The sequence below is a fragment of the Arachis hypogaea genome, chromosome 12 (assembly GCF_003086295.3).
Source record: "Arachis hypogaea cultivar Tifrunner chromosome 12, arahy.Tifrunner.gnm2.J5K5, whole genome shotgun sequence".
NCBI classification, from domain to species: domain Eukaryota; kingdom Viridiplantae; phylum Streptophyta; class Magnoliopsida; order Fabales; family Fabaceae; genus Arachis; species Arachis hypogaea.
The window spans coordinates 17,135,871-17,159,381 of NC_092047.1; the positions used below are offsets into that span (position 1 = coordinate 17,135,871).

Consider the following 23,511-nt stretch of genomic DNA (forward strand, 5'->3'; position numbering starts at 1 on the left):
TAATTTTGTTTTGGTTTCTAAAATTTAAAGTGTCCTATTTGAATTCAAAAATTTTTTATTTAATTTTAATATAGTTCTACCATAAAGTCAATGTTAATTAATTAATGTCACTGTTTCACCAGACCTTAATGTCTTTTCCTAAAGAAGAAATGCAAACTCGCAAGGCACAAGATCAGCAATGAATGCATCAACGCAAGTCACTGGCCTTAGTTTAAGCATATGAAAAGTATCTTCAAGAACTCACTCTTTGCCGGAAAGTTCGCTAGTGGCAACGACGACAAGGTAATCGTAACCTCTATCGCAGGAAACTTCCCTTGGCAATCGAAGAGTTTGATTATATAAGTTTTCTATATCTAAAAACTAAATTTCCTTAATTATTTAACATTGACTTTACGGCAGGACTACATTGAATTAAATGAATCTTTTTTGGATTCAAATAGGATACTTTAAATCTTAAAAACTATAACAAGATTAGACTCAAATATAAGGGACCAATTTAATACTTTACCCAAAATTTAAAATTTGATTGAAGGTTGAAGATGTACATTATCCATAGCTATATGGAACATTAATATTTATTTTTTATTTCTCTCAAACTTCAAAGAATTTACGTTAAGAAAAAGAAAATAATTAAATTTTGTTTCAAGCATTTTTAATTTTCTTTATTTGTTAAGATATCTATAGCTATATATATAATAGCTGTCAAATAAATAGGTAAGGCAGATTTGAACCAACTCATCACTAGCAGCAAACACAAATTGAAAAAAATGATTAATCCATATTTTGAAATGAGTCAAAAACATAAAATTAACTCCATTCATATGAATTAACGAATTAAATCGATCAATTCGCTTTTTATTTTAATTATTGCATAATTTTAACAAATTTTTTTACTTGATATCGACAGAGGCTTTAGCTAACACCAAAATTCTAAACCCAAATAACTATTCATTAAATCATTGATCATAAACTTACAAAATTATCCCTAATCACTAAAATTCATATCCTAAATCGAAGTATTAGGCAACCATACAATCTAATCCAAATTAATACTACTAAAATCATATAATTATAAAAAATTAATCTTTTACACAAGTTTGTTTCATAAATTTAACAAACCTAGTTCCCATAACAAATTAATTTTATCACATGAGTTTCATTAACACAAATATTTCATGTAAAATTTTCAATCTAAAACAAAAATCATTATACATTATGGGTCAACTTCACATTCTATCCATATTTCTTTACAAAAACCTAACCCTAACCCTAAATTCCCAAATTGAGAAACTCTAACCTTAAACCTCTTGCTTCAGCTACACCCTCACCCCTGTTTCACCCCCCTTCAGCGTAACATGCCCACCCCCATGCAAAGAAGAGAGTATCGCACGAGGAGAGGGAGCTGCGCCAGTCGTCGCGGTCGCACCGCTGCCGCTATGCTCCACGTCGTTGCCGTTGCCGTTCACAAAGAGGAGAGAGACGTTGAGACAGAGAACAGCGCCAAAGGGAGAGGGTCCGCCATCGTCGTCGATTCGTGCTCACCAGAGGAAGTCGTTGCCACAGATGAGTTGTCCCGTTGTGACGCGTGCGAGAGGAGGGAAGTTGTGTGTTGTTGTTGTCGCCTCAAGCTGCCAAGCGGTCGCCGTTTCTACTCGGGGTTGTCGTCGTTTTGTCGCTGCTAAAGGAGAAGATGCGTTCGAGAGAGAGAGAGAGAGAACTAGGGGAAGTGATGCGCAAAGGAGGCTGAGAGAGAGGGGAAGTGATGCGCAAAGGAGGCTAATCGGAAGACTACCAATATCATTGAATATTCCATTTAAGGGTGAAAAAAAGGCTAGGCGGCCTGCCAGGGCCTGTAGCCTGGCCTGTGCTTGGTCTGGCCTGTTATAAAATAGGCACAGGTTCAGACTTTTATAAAAACCTTATTATGTTAATAGGCCAGGTTCAGGCTCACTAATTAGCCTTATTGGCTTCTCAGGCTTGCCTGGACCTGTTAATACATAATTACATATATAAATAAATTTTTTTATTATTAATAAAATTATGAGATATTTTAAATTTATTATATTTAATTATAAATAATTTTGTACATTTTAAATACTTTAAAATTTTTTATAAATATTAAATATGACATATTAAATATAAATATGTTTATTAAAAAATAATTTTTTAAAATAGTATTTTTATTTTTGTAAAAAAAAAATTATCAGGCCTTTTAGCAGGCTTCAAGTCAGGGCAGGTTGAATAACAGGCTAGGCTTAGTACTTAAAAAAAAAGCCAAGGCCAGACTCAGGCCAATTGACTACATGACAGGCCAGACCTGTTAAGAGCAAAGTCTGGCCTGACCTGACCTGTTTCCACCCCTAATTCCATTCAACTATATATGTATAATTATAGTAGCTAGAATCTCGATTTAATTCTTAAAATCTTCCGATATTACGATTTTAAATGAGTCGATCGATTTTATGAAATTTTTATTAAGGGTAACGATTTTACGATTTAAATCTTGTTAAAATTTTACGTTTTACGTACTTAATTTGCTTTTTCAATTTTACGTAAAATCTCGATTTTCTTTACCTTGCGTATAGCACACTAAAATATTTAAACACCTCAAAATGGATGTCACACAGAATGAACCTTAGTTGTATGGTGAATATCAACCATATTGGTGTTAAGTTAATGTAAGCCTTTTTTTTTTTTACCCTAGATCTTTTTATATACCTCACGAAAATTTTATTTCTCCGCTCACTCTATTATTTTTTTACATTGTATGCAGCTTAAAAAACCCATTTTAAAGGAAAAAAACTATTTTTAAACAGAAAACTAATTTTTAAATAAAAAATTAGTTTTTACATAAAAAATAAATATTTTTTAGATCGATTTTTATTTTTATGATCTGTTTATTAATTTTATAATTTTTTAATAATTACTTTTATTATTTAAAGTTATCTTGAGTTATTAACTTAATTCAAATTTCTAGTTAATCAAAAGTCAAGTTTTATTTTTTTTAGTTAACCTTAATCATGTTTACCCTTTAAAAAGAGATTTCGGATTCACTTTAAAATACTGATAGATAAAATTAAGAAAAAGTTAAATAGATATGGATAAATTAATTGCTTTCGATTAGATTTGAAACAAATTATTTTTTCATTTTAACTTAATTTTGACTTTGATTTTATTGGACCAAAATTAATTTTATCTTCAAATCAGCAACAAAAAGATTTATACTATCATTAAATTATATTTAAGAGTATAAGAATAAAATATTTTTATCACTATCAGATAAAAAATATTATCTATGAATATTTTGATTAAATATATAGCATTTTAAATTCTATCTAAACTATTTTTAAAAATCATAATTTAAAATTTGATCTACAGAATGGATTTATAAAATAATAACTATTTAAAAATTTCTTAGATATATTTCAAGAAAGATAAGAGTTTTTACTCTATTTCGTACGCATCATTAATTTAAAAAAAAAAAAGTTGATTAAAAACGATACTTTTAAATTTAGAAAATTTAAACTTGAAAAATAAAAATAACGTATATTACATTATTACTAATGTATCACAATATGCATAAAACGGAACAAATCTTTCAGCACTTTTAAATTTAATTCCTTACCCCATGGATTAAATTAAAATAAGATAAGATAAAACACTATGCTTTCTCTTTTTTTTACCCGTTCCGTCCCTTTATAAACCATTGTTTGCTTCCCAAATTCCCATCATTAACAAAGTATCTGATCTTCTTTATATTTTCTCTGGACTCATATATATATATATAGTGATCACAAGGCTCTTATTCTTTCCTATCAATCTATCGTTACACCAATGGCCATGCGAAAGATTTATGCATCTCTCCCTGCTGTAGCTGCCGGAGTTGGATTCTTCTTCTATAATGCGAAGGTAAGAAAAAGATATCTATTATTTATATTCATATAAAATGTTATATAATTCCAAAAAGTAACATCAAAGTTTCTATGAACGCAGGAACATGCAAGAAGAATTTCAGCATCTAATCAGGAAACAATATCTACAACAAGAGTGGTGGAAGAACAAACCAAGGCCATTAGAGAACCAAGTGTGGCACCACAGTTTGATGGTTTGCATTGTTTTGAAACATTTGTTATGAACAAGGTAAAAGAAAAAGATATGTATTTATTTTTGTTCATATAAAGTGTTATATAATTCCAAAAAGTAACATAAGGTTTCTATGAACGCAGAAACTTGCAAGAGAGATTTCAGCATCTAATCAAGAAACAATATCTACAACAAGAGTAGTGGAAGAACAAACCAAGGCCAGTAGGAAACCAAGTGTGGCACCACAGTTTGATGGTTTGCATTGTTTTGAAACATTTGTTATGAATTAAATTCTCTGAAAGATGTACAACTTAACTGATTCTGTGAGTTAAATAAAACAGTAGAAGAATTCATATTTGTTCTTTTAACTAATTTGTTTCAATTTATTTCAAATCATTCAAGATAGATATAGACACATGGTTAATTTCCACTGTAAACCATCCTTAATTGTTAAACGTAACAACATTGCATGCTACAACAGACTTAATTAACCGGGAAATTTGAAAAAAAGAATGAAATTTTATGATGTAACTGAGTTTATACAACCATCATACGCTGTAGTCTGGACCAACAATTTTTCACGGTCCAAATCAGGAAAAACTTCAATGACTACCCCTCAACAGTAGCCGATGGTAAATTATATTATTTTCCAATGGACATTATTTTTTTTATAATGATTTTGCCTACAACAATAAAATCTAAGGTTCTAATAGAACTCCTTCAATTGCTTGTTCTATATAATGGATTACACCTATCATCATCTTCTACCTATAATGGCAAATCTTGCAACACCAAATATACAAGCAATTTTAAGAAAAATAGCCTATAAAAATGCACAAATCGTTTTACACAGTGAACATATTACAAGCTGTTAGGCATTTGAAACGTGGTATGTTCAAGATCCGAAAATGATCAAATGAAAAATCAAGAACTGCAAGCTATCATATGCATGGCACTTATACATTGTGCTTAATGAAGATAGATCAGTGAACCTAAATTGCAAGCATAACAGAAGCAAACTAAGGCCTTCCTCCACCCATACCCTATCTTTTAATTAGGCTCAAATGACAAGCAAACCAGAAAAAAATTAGGGCTCCAGAATGTTAATTAGTTCATTCTTAGTATCAACGTTTAATCACACATAAGAAAATTAAGGTTCTATTTGGGCATAACAGAGCACATAACAGATCATAGAAGAGGAATTCTCTCTTGTCCCTGTTTGGATTCAACTCTGGGGACTTCCGGAGCAATACTAGAAACTCCTATACAACAAGGTGAAGATAAAATTACCTGGTAAAAGGAGAAATCTGGAGAATATTCGGTGGCTTCGGGATATGAAGTAGTGTTCCAGTTTTGGAACCTGAAAAATACCCCCAAAGTTAAGAATATTTTGTGAAAGACTTTACATGAAGGGATCCCGATCAAGGAAAATCTTAATTCAAGATTTCAAAACATAAACCCTACCTGTCTGATTTGTGATGCTATGGAGGAATCGGTACACCATTGCCTGTGGGGATGTGAAAGCGTGGTTGAAGCATGGGATCTTGTAGGACTTCCGCTACTGAATCAAGCTATGGAGCCATGGAGATGGTGGTTATTTTTAATGGAGTCTTTGAATCTCGAAGGAAGAAGGAGCTTGCTGCGAACCTTGTCTGGTGCATCTGGAGAGCAAGGAATGCTGCTGTCTTTGAGAATCATCGACGATTACCGGTGGAAATAGCTGAAGAAGCTTGCCGCATGACTGAGGAGAGATGTCTCTTACATGAAGCGTGAAACTCTCATATGAACTTACTTTACCTTTGCTTTTCTTCATTCTTCAATTGTTGTTCTACTTTTCTATTGCCATAGTCCAAAGTACCCTTTTGCTTGGAGTTTATTGTGGAGCAAGTAGTTTCTCTAATGAAATTCATTGTCTTTGAAAAAAAAAAATTTAATTACTCTATTGTTTCATATCAAAATTTTTAATTATGTTATTCTACTTTTTTTTAGTTGAGTTTTTACATTATTTTTTTTAATTGAGTTTTTATATATTTTTTATTTAAGTCTTTGTACTAATTTTTTTTAATTGGATCCCTATAAAATTAAGTAAATTACTGTTAAGAGGGACTTAATTAAAAAAAATTAGTATATAGACCTAATTAAAAAGAAAATAAGTATAGAAACTTAATTAAAAATTTTACAAAACTATATAGACCAACAGAATAATTAAACAAAAAAAACTGTAAAAATGTTGTCCACATTAAAGGGGATTAGGTACAAACTATTCCTGTCCCGCTGGAAATTTTTGCCATCCGAAGAGAAGTGTCTCTTACATGAAAGGTGAAACTCTCATTTGAACTTACTTTACCTTTGCTTTTCTTCGATTTCCAATTGTTGTTTTACTTTTCTATTTACATAGTCCAAAATACCTTTTGCTTGTAGTCCATTGTGGACCAACTAGTTTTTGGTTTTTTCATTAAAATAAAATAAAAAAATTATTATTTTTTTAAATACGATTTTTAAATTTTAATTTTTTAAATATAATTTTCTTTTTGCATTTGGTTGGACAAGTTTGCCGTACCGAGCGAATTCTATAAAAATTATAGAGTTTGTCTTACTCCGGTGAATTTCACTTTAAATATATCAGATTGAGTTAAAAAAGTTTACAATAGTAACCATTATCATCATCTCCAAAGTACACTTTTTTTTATTTAGGTCTCTGCACTAATTTTTTTTTAATTGGATCCCTATAAAATTAAGCCAATTACTGTTACGAAGGACCTAATTAAAAAAAAAATTGGTATAGGAACCCAATTAAAAAAAATAAGTATAGGGACCTAATTAAAAAATTTTGCAAAACTATAGAGACCAACAGAATAATTAAAAAAAACTGTAAAAATGTTGTCAACATTGAAGGGAATTACGATACAAACTATAAAGGAAAGAGGAGTTGCTTCTCTTATGTTACTTTGTCGTTGGAGCAAGCGTGGAAGATGCGGAATTCAGAGACATGAAAAATTGCGAGGTCACAGGACAAAGAATTCGATGGTCCCAAAACATTTAGACAATTAAATGGTTCCATAATAAAATAAATTTGTTAAGTTTTTTAATAACTGCTAAATAATTTTTATCTTATTTTAATTATAAATTAATTCCTCATATATTATTTAATTATAAAATTTATTTTTTATTTTATAAATTATTATTTATCATTCATCTATTATATTTATTAATAGTCAAAAACAAAAGGAGGATTCTCCCATAAAGATGCATAAAACGTCTTTTTGCAAAGATACTTATGTGTCACATTATTATTGGGCGTATTAATGAACCGATTATTTTTTAATTTCTTAACAAACTAGAATAAAACTGATTTTTTATAATAATAACAATAAACCCAATTGTTATCAGATCCGGTCAAACCGACCAATTTACATAACCCGCTGGATCATGGTTTTTTTGTTTTTTTTTTTTTTAAAAACAAAAATCAGGGATATATTTGTCTTTTTATAAAAAAATTTAAACATGATTCGGTTTAGATTGTGTAAATCTGTCGGATCAAATCAGGTCTAATAATTATAGTGCGTACAATTGAGTTTATTATTGTTGCTATAATAAATCAATTTTGTTCTGGTTTATTAAAAACTAAATTATTGACCGATTTAATAAAGATGTCCAATAATATCATGACACATGTAAACGTTTTTAAAGAAAGACATTTTTAATGTCTTTATCGAAGTGGTCTCCAAAACAAAAACAATAACGAATTAGATCTTCCATTGATCGTAATAACTTTTTAGCAATCCCAATCGATTAAAATTTTATCTTTGATTCGTTACATCCGTAGAAGGTTGTGAAATCGTGTTTCTTAGAAAATCAATCGATTGGAATTTAGGTTACCACAAAACAATCGATTGAAAGTTGCAAGGCGGTATGGTTTGCCCAAAAATCAATCTGACTTTAGTTAATTCAATCGATTGGTTATGTTACCCAATCGATTGACTTACGCTATTAGAATGATATATGAAAGTTTAATCGATTGGTATGATAATACAATCGATTGAAGTTTGTACGTGACTAATGGTATATTCCAATTCAATCAATTGGTATGAGCATTCAATCGATTGAAATATGACGTAAATAAGTTTTTTTTCTGCATTTAATCGATTGAATTTTGAAATGCGCTCTATATTAAGCCTGGTAACCATGCGTATTCAGCCTCCCTCCCCTTTTTAAACATAACAACACCATTTCTGCATAACCTCTCTTCTCTCTCTAAATCCAGAAAATTTCTCTCTTCTTCTTCTCCAATCTCACCAACATCCACTCCAAAATAAATACATATTATTAATCCTCATCCAAATCCCTACAAAACCCACTGAACCAATATCCACAAAATGACCAGAACTAAAAACGGCAAAAGAGCTAGGGTTGAGGGTGAAAGTTCTGCACTCATCCCATTACATGGCAAGGTGGCTGCCATCTCCGAGGGCATTGAACAACTATGTGGAGAAGTTCGAGTCAAGGGCAATTGTTCCTCCCAGGTATTTCATTCATGATAGACACTATAATTTGGTCTGGAATGCTTTGCAAACATAGTACTTGACTGATTTTGTACAAAATAAGGATGATTATTATCCCCACTTAGTTAGGACTGTTTATAGTACTTTAAATTATGTTGTTCCTGAAACTGATGAAAAGGGTGAGGAAGTAATGCTGCTGATTGAGTTTGATTTAGGGTCACGACATTATAGAGTTACTTTAGAACAATTAGATGAACAATGAAATTTAGTTTATCACGGGACAAAATTTACTGGATGTATTGCTGCAGATGAGGAATGGGGTAAATATAATAGATTGGTTGGTTTGTAGAGTCTGCAGTATGAGGATCCACATATGAATGCTAGAGGTAATATAAGTTGCAGTGGTTTGGGTAATGAGCAGCGTATATTGATGTATTTATTTTCATACATGTTGATTCCAAGAAAACATAATCATGGAATCTTGTTTAATAAAGATATTCTAGTGCTTTGGGCTATGGTGACGAGAAAGGAGATAAACTGGCCTTATTTTATGGTTTATCATATGCTTGAAATGAAGAGAGGAAAATCAAGTGTTGGTTTAGGATATGCTTGCCAATGGACCAAGATTTTCAAATGGCTTGGAATTGACTTGAGTGAAGAGAAAAGTATCGTCTTGAGTAATGTAGCCAAGATTGATGACAACACTCTAAGACAGATGGGAAGAGATCCAGATGCCCAAGAACCTTAGGTCTAAGGACAACCACAAGACTCTGAGGTGCAAGCACAACCCCAGGAATTCTCACCACCACCGCCTCCTTCGCCAACAATGCGAGATTTGATGGATGAATTGCGAAGCATAAGATTATACATTGAGGGACAATTTGCTGAGATGAGGCAGCGTCAAGACAGGCAAACTGAAGCTATCAATCGTCAAGGAGAAGCAATTGATCTTCTATACACTAATCTAGGCATCATAAACCTAAGGGGCATAATCTCAAAGCATGGACCATGAAGAAAATGTGTCAAAGAATGAAGAAAATCTGTTTCAGGGTTTGAAATTGTTTCAGTTGTTCTTAAAATCAATTGATATGCATTCAATTGATTGAATTAGGAAACCAATCAATTGAAGAATGCTTGCAATCCTCTTGTGTATCCATTCAATCGATTGTTTTGTTAGTAAAATCGATTGAAGTATACTCAATTATTGATTCAATTGATTGTTTTGTTAATGTAATCGATTGAAGTATTCTCAATTATTGTTTCAATCGATTGGTAAGTGCTTGAACACGTACAGTACTATTCAACTAGATTCTTCATGTTTTTCATGATAATATTAATAGAATCGTTTGTTCCTGTTTTTATTTAACTATTGCTGATCCGTCCAATATTATTATTATTATTATTATTATTATTATTATTATTATTATTATTATTATTTGAGTATTTATTGACTTAAAAATTAATTATAGATAAGATATAATCATATAAATTAATAAAACTCGCTTTGTTAAATTTTAAAATAAAAATCAAGATAAAATTCAATTTGTATTTGATTTTAACTAAAAGATAAGATAACATGAAAATTTTTAGAATTATTCACTTAGTTTAAAAATTTAAAAAAATAAGAATTGAAATTTAACTATCTTTATTAGGTGTATATATATGTGCTCACACCGACTAATTTTTTATACTTTAGCAAATTATTTTAAATATTTGCCATTCAACTAAATTTACTTATTTTTTATTCTTCAATTGATAACAATCATGGATATTCCTCTTAATGAAGATTTAGTGTCCAATGATGCATGTAATACACAGAATATGTCACTGGCTACAGACTGTGATCTTATCACAATTGATCTAGTTGATCAAATTGGAACTATAGTTCCCAATGCTAAGGTAAGACGTAATGGGTTTTTATTTTTTAGTAGAATTTATTATGAGTAATTTATCTTTTATGTTTTCTTTCTACAGGATAACCTAGTTATCAATGACGATGTTATTCAAAACAAGGATCTAAATAAAAGTGAAGAATTGTCTATTAAAGTGGAAGAGGTCTTTCTTAGCATGTAGGTAATTTAAGTTGGCAAATAGTAATGCAATTTATATTATGTAATACATTTTATATATTATAAACATTTTTTTCCTATTAGTTGTGATTAGAGAAATTTTTGTTTTTTTTTTCATTGACAATCTTATCAGAACAACCATCACTCTTTTTGTATTTTTACATTTATATAGAGTAGTTATTTTACCTAAAATTTTTGCAGTAAATGAGAGTTGCAAACATGGCTTGGGACGAAAAAATTGATAAAATACTTAAATCTGTAAGCCGCATTGAGACAATGATGACACAACTGAATCTAAACAATGATTTCGAGACTCCAACCAAATTTTCTTCGCAAAAGACACGTCCATTCCCAAATAAATTAAAGGCTAAGAATTTGGATATTGATATTCATACTGCTATATCGGATGATGAAGATGATATTATTGAGCTGGATAAGAGGTCTTTCACTCACGATGATGCACTCAACATCAAAATCAATATGGACAAACCAGTATCCCCAACTGTAAGAGCTGCAACGAAAAAGAAAAATATATCAAAGGTATATGTATGTGCAGTAAAATTCATACATCATATTTATTAGTATATTCCTAATATGATAATAAGTGTTTATTGACCTATTTTTTTCTTAGGGTAAGACTATTATGGGGACACAGAAAAAATTACCGTTCACTCTCCCAGGCGAAGTTAGAAAGCCAAAGATTGAGCCCAAATCATTCAATAAATCCAAGGCGTCTTATGCACTGAGACAACCCACAAAAGACTATAGAAGACCTGTTTATTTCTTTTCCATTACCAACGTAATTACCTCTTAGGCACCAATCTTTAATTATCTAGTTTGTTATGAGTAGTGCTAATTAACCATCTAGTCTACAATGAGTATTGCTAATACTTTTGTGTTAAACCTTGTAGTCAATGAAGTGTAAATTTATGCCAACTCCAACCATGCGTCTTTTGGAAGATCAGAAAAGGCATGTGCATATGCATTTTCAGCCTCACTAGATTCATCGTAAGTTAATTTGATATTATCCGTGTTGTCGATCAATGAGGACCTATCTAATGTGTTTTGGTTTTTAATTGATACAGTGAAGAACTTGTGGTAATAGACACAATCAGAGCTACTAGATCAAACTTTGATCATTTCGTACCTGACAGACCCATTACTAATAATGTACACAAATCATCTATTAATTAATTTACATTTGATTTTTCGCACAATCTAGTAATATATTTGAATTATGGTTTAGATTCTTGAATTAGTGGCATTGAGATGCACTGATGAGCAATCTGATATAAGTTTCAAGACAACATGACAACTTCCACCGAAATTTGTGGTATGTTCTATAACACCTAACAAGATAATTTTACTGATTATAAGTTATAAATGTAATGCTGATAAAGAATCATGCTTTATCATGTACTGACAGTTATATGAATGCATTAATGTTTTTAGGTGGATGTCTTCAGCAAGATACATTTAAAGCAGAAGATGCAACAGCAACACTATATTTATAAATTTATGCAACTTACTGCTGATTTAAAGTTTGTAAGATTTTTTTAGGATATCCTTTGTTGAATATAGTTTTTCCTTATCAACATACATAACTCACGGGCAAATTTTATGGTCTAGATATATGTTCCTATTCAAGAGGGTGACCACTAGTATCTAATGGTAATCTTGGTTGACGATCGCACAATCTATCACTTGGACACCCATTTTAATGATGACAGAATTCACTATCATGTACGTGTTATCAATACACTAGTAAGGCCAAATTTTTTATTTTTAAGCTTATTTGCTGATATTTTGTTTTTAATCTTTAACTAGTTAATTGAAATCAGGCAAACGTACTGGAGCAAATCATCAAGTCGAACTTTTACAAGGATGATGGCATTCAAGAGCATAATAAACAATTTCATGACTACAAAATTAAAAGGCCAGAAGATATACCTCAATGTAGTTCAGGTTGAAACTTGAGTAATGAAGTGGATGGATATGACTTTTGAGTTTAAACCAACGGATAATAATAAGGTGAGCAGCCAAAACAAATCTTTAATATTTAATCCCTATTTTTTGTACTAATTTATAATAAATAAGTTGCAGCATGAGGATCACGATATTCGCATGATAACTGCTGTGCATTTACTCAGGAGTTTGATCAACCAGAAGAATTCATGAATTATAGCGTCGGCCAATGAGTTTTAAAATATGCACACAAACCATGAGATGTAAAGATAATAGTAGTAATCTAGATAAATTACAATACTTTGGTTATTGAGTATTTATTTGTTAGGTTTAGTGGATGTACTTCTTTAGTTATTTTTCAATGACTTCTTAAATAGATATTTTTTGCTTTGTGGCTTTTACAATTTTTCTGTATTTCTATGCACTATATATATATATATCTTAGTTTAAAAAAACTCATATTTTTATGATGAAGTAATGTCATTTTTATTTATTATTTCAGCAACAATGTCATATAAATATTATGTCTTGTGAATTATATTTTATTTTATACAATTAATTTATTTTTAAAAAAAATTTATTTTTTATTTGTTTGCATTCTATTTTTATATTTTCATATATTCAAGATTTGAACTAGTATGATAAATAATCTTTCAAGGCACAAAGGGTTTTTTTTCTTAAATCCCCTTACTTATATTTGTAAGGCGTATTTTAGTCTTATTTATATTTGTGAGGCGTACGTTAAACTTATTCAGGTGCAAAATCATAAGAAATTTCCACTAATAGGGATTACGAGAAATCTATTAACCGATACAATAATATTCTTGATGCAAATGTGATTGAAATTGTCAAATACAAACTAGCAAATTTAACTAGAGGTATTTATTACAATGGTTTATGTTAATCGTTCAAACATCAAAATTAGTTGTAGATTACAAGTTTACTAAGACAATTGGATTCAATCATCACACTCAAACAATTTTTTTCCTCAAATCCTATCATTATTAGAGCGTATTCCTTGATATTTTGATTAATCGTTATATTGAAAATCAGAAGTGAAAATAGGAGAAGAACAAGAAAATTGAGTGAGAAAAAAATGAAAAATATTTTATTTAACATAACAAATAATGTATTTCTTTCATTTCCATCTAAGAACTCCATCGATCTCCTCTTCTTCATTTTTGCAACTGCATCCTCAGCTACAAAACCACTTCCAAATACTAAATAGAACTTTGTAGACTTAGTAGTTTTTTTTCTTTGTTCTCACCATTGACACTAATTTTTATATATACCTAACAACATCTAATTAAATATTTAGGAGACAAAATCACAAGACTTATCTGTTACACCCTATTCTCCACTACCGTTCAACAGAATCTTCTTGAGTAGCTTCATCATCTTCATCCATGGAATCAATATCATCATGCTTTTGATCCTCCTCCTCATCACCATGAAGATTGAGGCATAAGCATACATGTTGCATTAAAAAACAGCTACACCGTCAATCAGCATTTCACACTAAAAAAAGTCTACCATTCAACCCATATATACATTATCCTATTGAGACTAGCCATGTCACCCATGATAAATATTAGCAATCACATAAAATTCCTACCGAATCATAAGCCTTTCTCTGGCACCCTTTGAAAGAGAATCAGGCATAGAAGGACACTCATCTTTCCCAATTCTATATAATGCCTGCATCTGTTGTCAGAAGAGATCAAAAGTTGAGAGACTAATAAAAATCTATAGCAAAAAATATGCAGTTATGCAACTAATCAGTTAATGAAAAATATTCATGTTATTATATATCTATAGCAATCAGCAATATCTCCTAACAAAATATAACAGTTATTTACAACATAAGATCTGGAGCTCGGAATTTTGATCAACAGGCATAAGCATGAACTATTCAATCACTAATAAGAGGCCAAAATAAACTTTATAGGAATAGATTGTCGGGGTTGTTGTCGCCGATTGGTTTCGTCCTGCTAAAGGAGAAGACGCATCCGAGAGAGAGAGAGAGAGAATCAGGGGAAGTGATGCGCGAAGGAGGCTAATTAGAAGACTACCAATATCATTGCTTATTCCATTCAACTATATACGTATAGTCATAGTAGCTAGAATCTCGATTTAATTCTTAAAATCTACCGATATTACAATTTTAAATGAGTCAATCAATTTTATGAAATTTTTACTAGGGGTAACGATTTTACGATTTAAATCTTGTTAAAATTTTACGTTTTACATACTTAATTTGCTTTTTCGATTTTACGTAAAATCTCGATTTTCTTTACCTTGCGTATAGCACACTAAAATATTTAAACACCTCAAAATGGATGTCACGTACATTGGACAGAATGGACCTTAGTTGTATGGTGAATATCAACCATATTGGTGCTAAGTGAATGTAAGCCTTTTTTCTTTTTACCTTAGATCTTTTTATATACCTCATGAAAATTTTATTTCTCCGCTCACTCTGGTATTTTTTTACTTTTTACGTAGCTTATCATAAGCCCACGTCCAACAATTGTCTATCCTAAACCACGGGCTAGATACCAAAAAAATATGACAACAATATTAAAAATTATTTAATATTAGTACTTTTTGCAACTATTGAGAGTTATTGAGCAAGATTCAGATGACTTTTATATAGCATGATACACATATAGAACTTCTCAACTTGATACATAAGTTCAGTAGGTGATGAAAGAATCTTCCTTTAACATTGTAGAATTTTTCATATTATAAACCAAATAAATTCTTAACTAATACGTAAGAAATACAAAAGTATTTAAAAAAAAAATTGTTCTGATAAGTTAATTAATTAAATTATAGAAAACTTATTAGAATTTATTATATTAATTGACACAATACTAACAAGTTAAGATGATTTAGATTATCTTTGATACAAGAATTATTAGATATTATTGCATTAAATTTTTTATTGAGTTAAGAAATTAACTAACATAAATGATGATGACAAATATTAGATTATTGGGCTAATTACCCAATTAGTTTTGATTATTTTGGTTGAGTGATGCAGGCCAAAACTCATTGTTGCAGCAGCCCAATAAGATGAAAATAAAACCAATGTTGATGGGCTGTACAAACAAAGGAAGCCCAAAGAAATCAAAGCAAAGGTTCAATGGGCTGAATGAAAAGAACTGATCCAAGCCCGATATCAGGCAAATCCCTCCAATTTGTTTTCACCAAAAGTAACGTTCACCTTTTTCCCTCTTGGTCATAAATCAGAGAAGTGAGAGAGAGCTTAGTTCCTAAGCTAGTCACCAAAGAAGAAAAAAAGAGAAGGTTAAGCAAGAAAGGTTGAGGTCTAATCAACCAAATCAAACCAAATCAAGCTAAGGCAGAGGTCAAAGGTAACATATTTCCTCTTGCATGCATATTGCTTTCTTCTCCTCTTTCCAACTCTCTGCCAGTCCAAAATGGGATACATAGAAAAGATGATCTCTGTTCAACACTGCTGTGTATCTACGGTCAAAAGTGTGTCTTGGGGATCAAGTAGTGTTTCAATGGCTAAAATCTGGGTTTATCATTGAAAACATTTTCTTTCTTGCTGTCATGAGGCTTTCGGTCAAGAAAGAAGGTCAGAACCATAGTTCCTAATTTGAGGAAAAATAGAAGAAAGTGAAAAAGGTGAGTTGGTGAAGCACACAGCTCGAGGGTTGACCTAGGAGAGAGCAACTCAGCAACATGCAAGGAGATACAAAAGAAGATTTTTCATCATTCAGAAGCGAAGGAGAGATAACCAGTGTTTTTGAGGTTTATGTTCTAAGAAGAGTTCTCTGAAGAAGTTCATCAACTTGGACAGTGCTTCCTAGTCAAAGGAGCATTTTGCCCGAATGAGGAACTCAATCAGAGGCAAGCAAATCTGGTTTATCACATAACAAAGAAGCTGTTGAAGCATCAATCTCCTTCATGTTTTACAGATTGTAATTTTCTTTTTAATGTTTATCTTTCTGTAATTTCTTGAGGTAAAAGGCTGAATGAGAGAGTCATTGAAAAAGTCTAAGAGTGAAAAGAGGTAGAGAGATACACATGAGTGAAAAGCCTAAAGAGATTTCAGATTTCTTTAGGTTGATTTTGTGTCTTGTATTTTGTACCAGTGAGGTACCCCTTTCTTAGTTGGGTGAGCACTAAGAGTAAATAGTTGGGTATTAGAATAACCAAGTCAAGTTAGGTTAGAACTTGAGAGAGAAATGATTGTGTCAATCCTGTAGAATTGGTGTATGTAATACTTTAACTATAGTGGAAATTCCGCCACTGTTGTGGTGGAGACTAGATGCGGGTTGCATTGCACAAGGCAACTGAACCATGATACATGATGGTGTCAACTTCTCTCTTCCCTGCTCTATTCTGTTTTCTGATATTCATGAGACAAAAATAAATTATCTCATAAATTTTTCGCTGTTGAGTTCAAACAGATTCAGACTGAAAGTTTATTTTAAAAGGGTTATTTCATTAAAGTAAAAGAAAGTCATAGATTCAATCCCCCTCCCCTCTCTAAACCTTCTACAACCTCACTTTTTTACAACTAAACTTGATTCAGATTCAATACTTAAAAATTAAAACTAAGAATTTTAAATATTCTTAACATACACTTTTTTAAGTCTAAGAATAATTCAGATTGAGTCAGACACGAGTCTAAAAAATTTATATATACTATTTTTATAAACATTATGAAGACTTAAGAGAGACCAAACTAAATCAAAACACTAACCTAATAATTTTAGATAGTTTTTTTTTACAATATTTTCAAGCCTAAAAATTACTAATAAATGAATTTAAAAAGATGTTAGTATTGTGTTCAAATTAAAAACACTTTATAATTTTTGACATTCTAGTTCTAGAATATAATAAATATTGAAACTATCTGATATTTATAATTAAATCTAGTGTAAAATAAATTCAAAGTATAAACTAAATACATTTTAAATACTCGTTTGAGGTAGAAGAGAGAACTTTACAAAGAAAAAAGAATAAATATAAGAAAAATAGATATGAGAAGTTTTGTAGCAATTCAACATTCTGCTATTTCTTAATGTTCCATACTTCCACGCTTGCTTTGTTTACATTTTGTCAAAGTGACTTTGAAAATCATTCTTCCTTCATTACAGGTTGAATTTTTAATATAGGTACCTTTTATTTTATAAAAATAGTAGACATATTTTGTACTTGTGACAATAAAGTGAGAAAGTTATTTTTTAAACGTTTTAGGATTTAACATTTTTGGAGCCAAAAGTATCCGTTTGAATTGAGTGCATTTCTAAAGGGATGTTGTATCTAGTGCTTAGTTTTTGAGGTTTATGAACTAAACTATTATTGCTTCTTAGGTGGGCACATGATTTAGATTTATCTTTTAGAAAAGAGTTAATAGTCAAAATCGTTCTTGAAAAATACATCGATATCTATTTTCGTCCTCGAAAGAATAAAATAATCAAATGGTTTAATTACTCTGTTGGTCCCTATAGTTTCGCGAAATTTTCAATTAGGTCCCTATACTTTTTTTCCTTTTAATTGAATCCTTGCACTAACTTTTTTTTTAATTGGGTCCCTACACTTTTTTTTTTCTTTTATTTAGGTCCCTATACCAATTCTTTTTTTTTTTAGTTGGGTCCCTATAAAATTAAGCCAATTACTACTAATACTAATAGGGACTTAATTGAAAAAAAAAAATTAGTGCAGGCACCCAATTAAAAAGAAAAAAGTATAGGGACCTAATTGAAAATTTCACGAAACTATAGGGACCAACAGAGTAATTAAACCTAATCAAATTCGTCCCTGAAAGATAATAAATCTGGTCGCATATATAGCCCTTTCGTCATCTCTTCCGTTAATCCTTCCGTCATCTTCTTCTATGGTAAAATTTTCTATGAGACATTCTATCAAACATCTTATATGCATCATGCTTAACCCATCAGACCTTATCCTATGGTGAAATTCCAAAGCTTCAGGCAGAGAAGAATTTCTTATATATTCTTTGAGCGTGGTGTGGTAAAGTATATCGACCTTATCGTGGTCGTCGACAGTATCAAAGGCATATGAGGCTTCGGAGATGCTGTCAAGGATGCAGAACAAGTGCTAGTGGTATAAGCCGTTCTTGAAGACAAGGGAAAGAAATTAGCGGAACTTGGTGAGAGAGTTGCAGATCTCTAGGAGAACTGAAGAAACCGCCTAGCCACCTGCGATGGGAAGAGTAAGCATCTGAATAGATGGTGCGGAGTGCGGCACAGTATCCGGCGATGGGAAGAGCAAGCATCAGAATGGAATATTGAGCGCTGTGGTGATGAAGGTCAGCGGGATGGTACTACAGTAGTTATGGAGTTTTAAGGAAGAACGACATCTATGGTTATCCAAGCAAGAGTTGGTGGCTATGGAGTTTCAGTGTTGAGCAAGAGAATCATCAAGGAAGAAAGATGGCTAATGGGTGGGGTTTCTAAAGTTTTGGTGGGTCGGATTTAGACCTTTGTTGGGATAGCCCAAAAAAAAAAAACGATGTTGTTTTATGTGTTAAAATGTAACTTAACATGCCACGTCAATTTTTTGTTAACGCCATCAGTAAGAAAAATAATGGAAGGACAAACATAATTAGGTCGGTTTTTTTTTCGAGAACGAATTTGATTAATTTATTCTTTCGGAGATGAAAATGAAAATCGAGCGAAGTATCTTTTAAGGATTATTTTGATTATTAACTCTCTAGAAAATTATTAATTGGTTTTCTAGTTTTTTCCCCTTTTAAATTATCCAAAAAGTAATTTATAAATTAAAATTAATTTTGTATAAAATTAATTTTAAAGGGAAAATTTGGTTTTAAAGGGTAAAAAACCCATTTTAAAGGTAAAAACTATTTTTAAATAGAAAACTAATTTTTAAATGAAAAATCAGTTTTTACATAAAAAATAAATATTTTTTAGAACGATTTTTATTTTTATGATCTGTTTATTAATTTTATAATTTTTTAATAGTTGCTTTTATTGTCTAAAGTTATCTTGGGTTATTAACTTAATTCAAATTTCTAGTTAATCAAAAGTCAAGTTGGATTTTTTTTAGTTAACCTTAATCATGTTTACCCTTTAAAAAGAGATTTCGGATTCACTTTAAAATACTGATAGATAAAATAAAGAAAAAGTTAAATAGATATGGATAAATTAATTGCTTTGATACAAATTATTTTTTCATTTTAACTTAATTTTGACTTTGATTTTATTGGACTAAAATTAATTTTATCTTCAAATCAGCAACAAAAAGATTTATACTATCATTAAATTATATTTAAGAGTATAAGAATAAAATATTTTTATCACTATCAGATAAAAAATATTATCTATGAATAATTTGATTAAATATATAGCATTTTAAATTCTATCTAAATTATTTTTAAAAATCATAATTTAAAATTTGATCTACAGAATGGATTTATAAAAATAATAACTATTTAAAAATTTCTTAGATATATTTCAAGAAAGATAAGAGTTTTTACTCTATTTCGTACGCATCATTAATTTAAAAAAAAAAGTTGATTAAAAACAATACTTTTAAATTTAGAAAATTTAAACTTAAAAAATAAAAATAACGTATATTACTAATGTATCACAATATGCATAAAATGGAACAAATCTTTCAGCACTTTTAAATTTAATTCCTTACCCCATGGATTAAATTAAAATAAGATAAGATAAAACACTATGCTTTCTCTTTTTTTTACCCGTTCCGTCCCTTTATAAACCACTGTTTGCTTCCCAAATTCCCATCATTAACAAAGTATCTGATCTTCTTAATATTTTCTCTGGACTCATATATATATATATATATAGTCATCACAAGGCTCTTAATTCTCTCCTATCAATCTATCGTTACACCAATGGCCATGCGAAAGATTTATGCATCTCTCCCTGCTGTAGCTGCCGGAGTTGGATTCTTCTTCTATAATGCGAAGGTAAGAAAAAGATATCTATTATTTATATTCATATAAAATGTTATATAATTCCAAAAAGTAACATCAAAGTTTCTATGAACGCAGGAACATGCAAGAAGAATTTCAGCATCTAATCAGGAAACAATATCTACAACAAGAGTGGTGGAAGAACAAACCAAGGCCATTAGAGAACCAAGTGTGGCACCACAGTTTGATGGTTTGCATTGTTTTGAAACATTTGTTATGAACAAGGTAAAAGAAAAAGATATGTATTTATTTTTGTTCATATAAAGTGTTATATAATTCCAAAAAGTAACATAAGGTTTCTATGAACGCAGAAACTTGCAAGAGAGATTTCAGCATCTAATCAAGAAACAATATCTACAACAAGAGTAGTGGAAGAACAAACCAAGGCCAGCAGGAAACCAAGTGTGGCACCACAGTTTGATGGTTTGCATTGTTTTGAAACATTTGTTATGAATTAAATTCTCTGAAAGATGTACAACTTAACTGATTCTGTGAGTTAAATAAAACAGTAGAAGAATTCATATTTGTTCTTTTAACTAATTTGTTTCAATTTATTTCAAATCATTCAAGATAGATATAGACACATGGTTAATTTCCACTGTAAACCATCCTTAATTGTTAAACGTAACAACATTGCATGCTACAACAGACTTAATTAACCGGGAAATTTGAAAAAAAGAATGAAATTTTATGATGTAACTGAGTTTATACAACCATCATACGCTGTAGTCTGGACCAACAATTTTTCACGGTCCAAATCAGGAAAAACTTCAATGACTACCCCTCAACAGTAGCCGATGGTAAATTATATTATTTTCCAATGGACATTATTTTTTTTTATAATGATTTTGCCTACAACAATAAAATCTAAGGTTCTAATAGAACTCCTTCAATTGCTTGTTCTATATAATGGATTACACCTATCATCATCTTCTACCTATAATGGCAAATCTTGCAACACCAAATATACAAGCAATTTTAAGAAAAATAGCCTATAAAAATGCACAAATCGTTTTACACAGTGAACATATTACAAGCTGTTAGGCATTTGAAACGTGGTATGTTCAAGATCCGAAAATGATCAAATGAAAAATCAAGAACTGCAAGCTATCATATGCATGGCACTTATACATTGTGCTTAATGAAGATAGATCAGTGAACCTAAATTGCAAGCATAACAGAAGCAAACTAAGGCCTTCCTCCACCCATACCCTATCTTTTAATTAGGCTCAAATGACAAGCAAACCAGAAAAAAATTAGGGCTCCAGAATGTTAATTAGTTCATTCTTAGTATCAACGTTTAATCACACATAAGAAAATTAAGGTTCTATTTGGGCATAACAGAGCACATAACAGATCATAGAAGAGGAATTCTCTCTTGTCCCTGTTTGGATTCAACTCTGGGGACTTCCGGAGCAATACTAGAAACTCCTATACAACAAGGTGAAGATAAAATTACCTGGTAAAAGGAGAAATCTGGAGAATATTCGGTGGCTTCGGGATATGAAGTAGTGTTCCAGTTTTGGAACCTGAAAAATACCCCCAAAGTTAAGAATATTTTGTGAAAGACTTTACATGAAGGGATCCCGATCAAGGAAAATCTTAATTCAAGATTTCAAAACATAAACCCTACCTGTCTGATTTGTGATGCTATGGAGGAATCGGTACACCATTGCCTGTGGGGATGTGAAAGCGTGGTTGAAGCATGGGATCTTGTAGGACTTCCGCTACTGAATCAAGCTATGGAGCCATGGAGATGGTGGTTATTTTTAATGGAGTCTTTGAATCTCGAAGGAAGAAGGAGCTTGCTGCGAACCTTGTCTGGTGCATCTGGAGAGCAAGGAATGCTGCTGTCTTTGAGAATCATCGACGATTACCGGTGGAAATAGCTGAAGAAGCTTGCCGCATGACTGAGGAGAGATGTCTCTTACATGAAGCGTGAAACTCTCATATGAACTTACTTTACCTTTGCTTTTCTTCATTCTTCAATTGTTGTTCTACTTTTCTATTGCCATAGTCCAAAGTACCCTTTTGTTTGGAGTTTATTGTGGAGCAAGTAGTTTCTCTACTGAAATTCATTGTCTTTGAAAAAAAAAATATTTAATTACTCTATTGTTTCATATCAAAATTTTTAATTATGATTCTGTATTTTTTTTAGTTGAGTTTTTATATTATTTTTTTAATTAAATTTTTACATTTTTTATATAAATTTTTGTACTAATTTGTTTTAATTGAATCCCTATAAAATTAAGTCAATTACTGTTAAGAGGGATTTAATTAAAAAAAAATTTGGTACAAGAACCCAATTAAAAAGAAAATAAGTATAGAAACCTAATTAAAAATTTTGCAAAACTATAGATACTAACAAAATAATTAAACAAAAAAAATTGTAAAAATGTAGTCAATATTAAAAGAGATTAGGTACAAACTATTCCCGCTCCGCTGGGAATTTTTACCATTCCTAGGAGAGATGTCTCTTACATGAAGAGTGAAACTCTCGTATAAACTTACTTTACCTTTGTTTTTTTTTTTCGGTTTCCAATTGTTGTTTTACTTTTCTATTTGCATAATCCAAAATATCTTTTTACTTGTAGTCCATTGTGGACCCATTAGTTTTTGGTTTCTTCATTAAAATAAAATAAAAAAAAATATTATTTTTTTAAATACGATTTTTAAATTTTAATTTTTGAAATATGATTTTCTTTTTGCATTTGGTTAGACAAGTTCGCCTTACTCTGGTAAACTTCACTTCAAATATATCAGATTGAGTTTGAAAAGTTAACAATGGTAACCATTATCATCATCTCCAGAGTACACAAGAGTAGACAGAAATAAGTCGTATTTTATTTTTGAAACATAGTTATTTTTTTAATATATAATTAAAAATATCCTTATTAAATATGGCTTATTCCTGTGTATTTGTGTATTT

The 23,511-nt window shown here is 30.6% G+C and overlaps 2 long non-coding RNA genes across 2 annotated transcripts; both read right to left on the minus strand.

The window, feature by feature from the left end:
- Nucleotides 1-3,526: 3,526 nt before the first annotated feature.
- On the minus strand, nt 3,527-5,934 carry LOC112727011 (uncharacterized). Its single transcript, XR_003165539.3, has 3 exons — nt 5,548-5,934; nt 5,374-5,443; nt 3,527-3,896 (listed from the first exon to the last, which is right to left on the minus strand). It is a non-coding gene; the product is annotated as an uncharacterized lncRNA (long non-coding RNA).
- Nucleotides 5,935-20,196: 14,262 nt separating this feature from the next.
- Nucleotides 20,197-22,602, minus strand: LOC112727013 (uncharacterized). Its single transcript, XR_003165541.2, has 3 exons — nt 22,216-22,602; nt 22,042-22,111; nt 20,197-20,563 (listed from the first exon to the last, which is right to left on the minus strand). It is a non-coding gene; the product is annotated as an uncharacterized lncRNA (long non-coding RNA).
- Between the last annotated feature and the right edge of the window lie 909 nt (nt 22,603-23,511).